This window comes from Oncorhynchus kisutch, linkage group LG29 (assembly GCF_002021735.2).
Source record: "Oncorhynchus kisutch isolate 150728-3 linkage group LG29, Okis_V2, whole genome shotgun sequence".
In the NCBI taxonomy this organism is placed as follows: domain Eukaryota; kingdom Metazoa; phylum Chordata; class Actinopteri; order Salmoniformes; family Salmonidae; genus Oncorhynchus; species Oncorhynchus kisutch.
In genome coordinates, this window is record NC_034202.2 from 3,847,111 (window position 1) to 3,856,394 (window position 9,284).

The following is a 9,284-nucleotide window of genomic DNA, read 5'->3' on the forward strand; positions in this document are numbered from 1 at the left end:
TCTGCATCATATGACCTGGCCTCCAGAATCACCTGGCCTCAACTCAATTGAGATGGTTTGGGATGAGTTGGACCGCAGAGTGAAAGAAAAGCAGTCAACAAGTGCTCAGCAAATGTGGGAACACCTTTAAGAATGTTGAAAAAGCATTCCAGGTGAATAGCTCATGAAGCTGGTTGAGAGAATGCCAAGCGTGTGCAAAGCTGTCTTCAAGGCAATGGGTGGCTAATTTGAAGAATCTAAAATATAAATATATTTTGATTTGTTTTGATTACTACATGATTCCATATGTTTTAGTTCATGGTTATTTCATAGTGTTGATGTCTTCACTATTATTCTACAATGTAGAAAATAGTACAAATAAAGAAAAAACCCTTGAATGAGTGTGTCCAAATTTTGACACGTTTTGACACATCTGTACTGACCTCGCTTTCTGGATGATAGTGGGGTGAACAGGCAGTGGCTCAAGTGGTTGTTGTCCTTTATGATCTTTTTGGCCTTCCTGTGACAGGTGCTCTAGGTGTCCTGGAGGGCAGGTAGTTTTCCCCCGGTGATGCATTGGGCAGACCGCACCACCCTCTGGAGAGCCCTGTGGTTGTGGGCGGTGTAGTTGCCGTAACAGGTGGTGATACAGCCCGACAGGATGATCTCAATTGTGCATCTGTAAAAGTTTGTGAAGGTTTAGGTGCTGTTAAACCTTTTTCACCACACTTTGTGTCTATACTGGCGTTTTACCTGTTTGATTGCCTTGTGGAGGGAATAACTACACGGTTTGTATTCTGCCATATTCCCAGTCTTCTTGCCATGTTTATAGTTGTAGTCGGAAGTTTACATACACTTAGGTTGGAGTCATTAAAACTTGTTTTTCAACCACTCCACAAATGTATTGTTAACAAACTATAGTTTTTGCAAGTCGGTTAGGACATCTACTTTGTGCATGACAAGTCATTTTTCCAACAATTGTTTACAGACAGATTATTTCACTTATAATTCACTGTATCACAATTCCAGTGGGTCAGGAGTTTACATACACTAAATTGACTGTGTCTTTTAATAGCTTGGAAAATACCACAAAATGATGTCATGGCTTTTGAAGCTTCTGATAGGCTAACTGATATAATTTGAGTCAATTGGAGGTGTACCTGTGGATGTATTTCAAGGCCTACCTTCAAACTCAATGCCTCTTTGCTTGACATCATGGGAAAGTCAAAAGAAGGAAGAAGCCATAAAAAATCCAGACTTTGGTGTGAAAAGTGCAAATCATTCCCAGAACAACAGCAAAGGACCTTGTGAAGATGCTGGAGGAAACCGGTACAAAAGTATCTATATCCACAGTAAAACGAGTCCTATATCGACATAACCTGAAAGGCTGCTCAGCAAGGAAGAAGCCACTGCTCAAAAACTGCCATAAAAAAGCCAGACTATGGTTTGCAGCTGCATATGGGGACAAAGATCGTCATGTCCTCTGGTCTGATGAAACAAAAATATAACTGTTTGGCCATAATGTCCATTGTTTTGTTTGGAGGAAAAAGGGGAGGCTTGCAAGCCGAAGAACACCATCCCTACCGTGAAGTAACAACGGGGGTGGCAGCATCATGTTGTGGGGGTGTTTTTCTGCAGGAGGGACTGGTGCACTTCACAAAATAGATAGCATCGTGAGGAAAGAAAATGATGTGGATATATTGAACCAACACCTCAAGACATCAGTCAGGAAGTTAAAGCTTGGTCGCAAATGGGTCTTCCAAATGGACAATGACCCCAAGCATACTTCCAAAGTTGTGGCAAAATGGCTTACGGACAACAAAGTCAAGGTATTTGAGTGGCCATCACAGTTTTGTGCGAATGCTGCCATCTATCCACAGTTTCTGGTTAGGATAGGATTTAATAGTCACAGTGGGTACATCTCCTATACACTTCCTGATAAACTCAGTCACCGTATCAGTATATTCGTCAATATTATTTTTGGAGGCTGCCAGGAACATTCTCTTGTCCACGTGATACAAAACAATCTTGAAGAGTTGATTCCGATTGGCCAGCGTTGAATAGTTCTTAGCACAGGTACATACTACAGTCAATGTGTTGATAGAACTTCGGACAGACTTTTTCACAAATGAGCTTTTTTTAATTCCCCAGCTACAATAAATAAGATATGTGGTTTCCAGTTTGCATAAGGTCCAGTGAAGTTCTTTGAGGGCCGTTGGGGTATCAGCTTGAGGGGGGATATACACGGCTGTGACTATAACCAAAGACAATTATCTTGGGAGATAATACGTCAGCATTTGATTGTGAGTTATTCTAGGTCGGGTGAACAAAAGGCCTTGAGTTCCTGTATGTTATCACAATCACACCATGAGTCGTTAATCATGAAACATGCAACCCTGCCCTTCTTCTTCCCGGAGAGATATTTATTACTGTATGCGCGATGAACTTAGAACCCAACTGGCTAGACGGACTAGTATATCCCGAGAGAGCCAAGGGCTATTTGACCGAGGCCTCTTCCGTAAAGATGATGTTCTTTATCTTAGCACTGAGGAATAAGGAAATAAACAATGCTCTTTATCCAAGCCGTGGGGGGTCAAACAAGATGTGCTTAAAGATAGTAATAGAGATAAACAAACACCAAAGCTGTTGTGCAAGGTTTTCAGTCACTGGATTTGTTGCGGTAAGATTATTGACGACATTAATACAGTTTCAGCAAGTGCAAAAGAATGAACTACACCAAGCTCCAAAACCTGGGCACTACCACAGCCATAGAAACATTTTGAGACAACTCACTAAATACCTAGGTCGCGGGGATCCCATTAAGCATTTTATTGGACAGCATCTCCTGTCTTCTTGGTCCGGATGTTCTCCGGCAACTCGTACAGGAGGTCTTCTGTGTTCCTTCACCTTCAACTTTCTGTTCCTCCACTACCGCCAAGCCCTTCTTCGGCTCTGTCTCAATGTACTTCATCCTAGCCAGGAGGACAGGGGGAGAGAATATGCAAAAATATATAGCTTCCAGATATAGAACTTCAAAATTGTGACCAGTAGAGAAAATAGAAAAATACAGAACTTCAAATATATGTAACCTTAAAAGTCTTCCGGCGCTGACAGAGATGGCCGCCTCGCTTCGCGTTCCTAGGAAACTATGCAGTTATTTCTTACATTGGTATCCCAGGTCATCTTAGGTTTCACTACATACAGTCGAGAAGAACTACTGAACATAAGAGCAGCGTCAACTCACCATCAGTACGACCAAGAATATGACTTTCGCGAAGCGGATCCTGCGTTCTGCCTTTCACCCAGGACAACGGAATGGATCCCAGCCGGCGACCCCAAAAAACAACTTCGAAAAAGGGGAAAACGAAGCGGTCTTCTGGTCAGACTCCGGAGACGGGCACATCGTGCACCACTCCCTAGCATTCTCCTCGCAAATGTCCAGTCTCTTGACAACAAGGTTGATGAAATCCGAGCAAGGGTAGCATTCCAGAGGGACTTCAGAGACTGTAACGTTCTTTGCTTCACGGAAACATGGCTCACTGGAGAGACGCTATCGGAGACGGTGCAGCCAGCTGGTTTCTCCACGCATCGCGCCGACAGAAACAAACATCTTTCTGGTAAGAAGAGGGGCGGGGGCGTATGCTTTATGGTTAACGTGACGTGGTGTGATCATGACAACATACAGGTACTCAAGTCCTTCTGTTCACCTGATTTAGAATTCCTCACAATCAAATGTAGACCGCATTATCTACCAAGGGAATTCTCTTCGATTATAATCACAGCCGTATATATTCCCCCCCAAGCAGACACATCGATGGCTCTGAACGAACTTTATTTGACTCTTTGCAAACTGGAATCCATATATCCGGAGGCTGCATTCATTGTAGCTGGGGATTTTAACAAGGCTAATCTGAAAACAAGACTCCCTAAATTTGATCAGCATATCGATTGCGCAACCAGGGCTGGAAAAACCTTGGATCATTGCTATTCCAACTTCCGCGATGCATATAAGGCCCTGCCCCGCCCTCCTTTCTGAAAAGCTGACCACGACTCCATTTTGTTGATCCCTGCCTACAGACAGAAACTAAAACAAGAAGCTCCCGCGCTGAGGTCTGTTCAACACTGGTCCGACCAATCTGATTCCACACTCCAAGACTGCTTCCATCACGTGGACTGGGATATGTTCCGTATTGCGTCAGACGACAACATTGACGAATACGCTGATTCGGTGTGCGAGTTCATTAGAACGTGCGTTGAAGATGTCGTTCCCATAGCAACGATTAAAACATTCCCAAACCAGAAACCGTGGATTGATGGCAGCATTCGCGTGAAACTGAAAGCGCGAACCACTGCTTTTAATCAGGGCAAGGTGACTGGAAACATGACCGAATACAAACAGTGTAACTATTCCCTCCGCAAGACAATCAAACAAGCTAAGCGTCAGTATAGAGACAAAGTAGAATCTCAATTCAACGGCTCAGACACGAGGTATGTGGCAGGGTCTACAGTCAATCACGGATTACAAAAAGAAAACCAGCACCGTCACAGACCAGGATGTCTTGCTCCCAGGCAGACTAAATAACTTTTTTGCCCACTTTGAGGACAATACAGTGCCACTGACACTGCCCGCAACTAAAACATGCGGACTCTCCTTCACTGCAGCCGACGTGAGGAAAACATTTAAACGTGTCAACCCTCGCAAGGCTGCAGGCCCAGACGGCATCCCCAGCCGCGCCCTCAGAGCATGCGCAGACCAGCTGGCTGGTGTGTTTACGGACATATTCAATCAATCCCTATCCCAGTCTGTTGTTCCCACATGCTTCAAGAGGGCCACCATTGTTCCTGTTCCCAAGAAAGCTAATGTACCTGAGCTAAACGACTACCGCCCCGTAGCACTCACTTCTGTCATCATGAAGTGCTTTGAGAGACTAGTCAAGGACCATATTACCTCCACCCTACCTGACACCCTAGACCCACTCCAATTTGCTTACCGCCCAAATAGGTCCACAGACGATGCAATCTCAACCACACTGCACACTGCCCTAACCCATCTGGACAAGAGGAATACCTATGTGAGAATGCTGTTCATCGACTACAGCTCGGCATTTAACACCATAGTGCCCTCCAAGCTCGTCATCAAGCTCGAGACCCTGGGTCTCGACCCCGCCCTGTGCAACTGGGTACTGGACTTCCTGACGGGCCTCCCCCAGGTGGTGAGGGTAGGCAACAACATCTCCACCCCGCTGATCCTCAACACTGGGGCCCCACAAGGGTGCGTTCTGAGCCCTCTCCTGTACTCCCTGTTCAACCACGACTGCGTGGCTACGCACGCCTCCAACTCAATCATCAAGTTTGTGGACGACACAACAGTGGTAGGCTTGATTACCAACAACGACGAGATGGCCCTCGGAGTGTGCTGTCAGGAAAATAACCTCACACTCAACACCAACAAAACTAAGGAGATGATTGTGGACTTCAGGAAACAGCAGAGGGAACACCCCCCTATCCACATGGATGGAACAGTAGTGGAGAGGGTAGTAAGTTTTAAGTTCCTCGGCATACACATCACAGACAAACTGAATTGGTCCACCCACACAGACAGCATCGTGAAGAAGGCGCAGCAGCGCCTCTTCAACCTCAGGAGGCTGAAGAAATTCGGCTTGTCACCAAAAGCACTCACAAACTTCTACAGATGCACAATCGAGAGCATCCTGTCGGGCTGTATCACCGCCTGGTACGGCAACTGCTCCGCCCACAACCGTAAGGCTCCCCAGAGGGTAGTGAGGTCTGCACAATGCATCACCAGGGGCAAACTACCTGCCCTCCAGGACACCTACACCACCCGATGTCACAGGAAGGCCATAAAGATCATCAAGGACAGCAACCACCCGAGCCACTGCCTGTTCACCCCGCTATCATCCAGAAGGCGAGGTCAGTACAGGTGCATCAAAGCTGGGACTGAGAGACTGAAAAACAGCTTCTATCTCAAGGCCATCAGACTGTTAAACAGCCACCACTAACATTGAGTGGCTGCTGCCAACACACTGACTCAACTCCAGCCACTTTAATAATGGGAATTGATGGGAAATGATGTAAAATATATCACTAGCCACTTTAAACAATGCTACCTAATATAATGTTTACATACCCTACATTATTCATCTCATATGTATACGTATATACTGTACTCTATATCATCTACTGCATCCTTATGTAATACATGTATCACTAGCCACTTTAACTATGCCACTTTGTTTACATACTCATCTCATATGTATATACTGCACTCAATACCATCTACTGTATCTTGCCTATGCCGCTCTGTACCATCACTCATTCATATATCTTATGTACATATTCTTTATCCCCTTACACTTGTGTCTATAAGGTAGTAGTTTTGGAATTGTTAGCTAGATTACTTGTTGGTTATTACTGCATTGTCGGAACTAGAAGCACAAGCATTTCGCTACACTCGCACTAACATCTGCTAACCATGTGACAAATAAAATTTGATTTGATTTGATTTGATTTAGGTAGAGAACATTATAAAAATGTATAGCTTCCTATTGTGGCTAATGCTACTTGCAACCAGGGATCACTGTAGACTATAGAATTAGATATATTAGAATGGGCATGATGAACCTTCTTATGATGGCATAATAGACAGCCATTTTGGTCAGGGAGTTGGTCAACCATGGTTTGCCAGTGTTGTGGTAAGATATTGTGTAAAATTAGGAATTTGAAGAATTGTTTTTTTGTTAGCTAGCTAGCCAGTTTTACAGGAATGATGCTATAAATGTTTCAAATCAACTGCCAATATGCCACCATTCCATTGAAACAATGCAGTCGATCCACAGCCATACATACACTGGCTGAAATCAGTTGAAGATTGGATTTACACAAGTTGTAAGTGTAACAAGTACTGCTATTGTATCATATAACAGCACTCCAATAGCACTTTCCAAGAAAATAACAATTTAGATATTTATGGTATGTTTACATATGTTATAGAGGACATTTATACAGAAAATGGGTATGAAACCTATATAAACTGTATTTATAATTTTTGACAATTCTAGGCTGACAATAATTCCATTACACAATTTCTGATATCACATGCCTTACTTTTATTTTCCGCATTAAGTAAAATCAGGATTATGCCATTAATTCCAATTAGACTGGTTTGGATTTCTTCCTGACCAATATGGCTGCCATTTTCATCCCATTCTGGAACTTTGAGAGTTTATGACATAGCCCCTCTAGTAATTTATCCTAATTTTGGGAGCATTTGAGTGGCTAAAGCAACCGACTAGACCAAAGTCGAGGAGTGAAGTCGGAGGTAAATCTGCAATTGACAAAAGTCGGACACAAATGCCTTTTTTCCAACAGAAAAGCTCAGATCAACATGGCAGTGTTACAATTGTTTATAATAGGGTTTCTTTATAATGTCTAAAAAAACTATTATCCAACACCCATTCACAAACTGAAATTATGTGTGTACATTATACAATTAATTCGTGAGAGAGAGCCTCAATCTCATTTATTCACTGTAGGCTACACATGGTTTTCGTTTCAATCCAGGGATGGTGTTATGGATGTGCCAGGCTACCGGATCTCCTTGCCCGTCCAAATAAGATATTGAAATATTTATTATTTATTTGACCGAGACGCACATGGACAGAAAGAAGCATCAATCTCTGTTAAAACATCAGAGCGAGAGCGAAAACAGCGCTCCACTGTCTCATGTCTAGCCCATGTATCTGATGCTGTCTGGACCAAAAGAGTATGACATGTCATACTATTTATGGCCAGACCGCACCCGATACATGGGCTACATATTGAGTTGCGCTGTTTCGCTCACTCAGATGCTTTCTCCAGTGACATAGTTTCAGCAGAGAGGAAGAGGCGAAGCGAGAGGGCTCACTCTCGCCAAAATCTGTCCAGAATAAGACAATGCCTTTTTATGGGCATAATATGCTAACCTAAGCTTGTTGCCTGCCTTCCGGCCTTTGAGACAAAACTCTCATTGTTAGGGTAGAGACATGAGCATCTTGTCATTATATACAGATCTCTGGTTTCACCCTTTTGCGAATTGTAGATGAAAGTTGGCGGGTGCACAGTTAGGATGCTGGATTGCCCTAAATTAAATTGATGTTTCGCCAAAATAATAATACTCCTGTCTAAATAAAATAATAAAAAATACTTCACCACCGAGCATGATGATGCCACAGAGGATCATTAGCCTATGCCTATTTGGGAAGCACGTAATTTGGGTAGTGCGCGTGGCAATAGGTCTAGCTGATTGCGAATGTCAGTGAAAAGCGTCTAAAATATGTGTGAAGATAATATGTGTCTTGAATATAATATAAAGTTGCATCAAGAAGAAGAGGGGTGTGATTTAATGAAAGTTGGAGTTTTATCGCGTTTTATTTTAATTTGGCGCTATGCATTTCCCGAGGCTATTGGCCACTTGAGACACTAGCGTCTCCCCTATCCATAAGAGGTTATTAACTTCTTAGGGCTAGGCCCCCTTTTTTCTCCACTTCCTGCCTGAATGATGTGCCCAAAGTAAACTGCCTGAAGCCAGGATACACATATAATTGGTACCATTCGAAATAAAACACTTTGAAGTTTGTTAGAAATGTTAAAATAATGTAGGAGAATATAACACAATAGATATGGTTGGAGAAAATCCAAAGAAAAACCAACCGGAAATATTTTTTTTGAGAGACCATCCTCTTAGAAATGCAAGAGAAAGGTCAGCTCCCTGGATGCAATTCCTATGGCTTCCACAGGGTGTCAGCAGTCTATGGTCAAGGTTACAGGCTTGTAACTTCAAAAACGAATAAGAAATAACTGTTTAAGTAGGACACAGTCTTGGAAATTCGTGTTGGCGCACGCCATGAAGACATTACGCACCTGCTAAAATCGGTTTCCTATTGAACACACTTCTTTCCGAAATAAACATTATAGTTTGATTACATTTTAGGGTATCTGAGGAGAAAATATAAATGTATTTTGACTTTCAAAAGTAAGTGAATATTTAATAATTATATGTGAATGTATGAAACCTGTGCTGGTGGAAAAATATTTTGATGTGGGGCGCCGTCCTCAAACAATCTCATGGCATGTTTTCGCTGTAATAGCTACTGTAAATCGGACAGTGCAGTTAGATTAACAAGAATTTAAGCTTTCAACCGATATAAGACACTTATATGTACCTAAATGTTTAATATCCATAATTTTTATGATTATTTATTTGAATTGCGCGCCCTCCAGTTTCACCGGATGTTGTCCCGCTACCG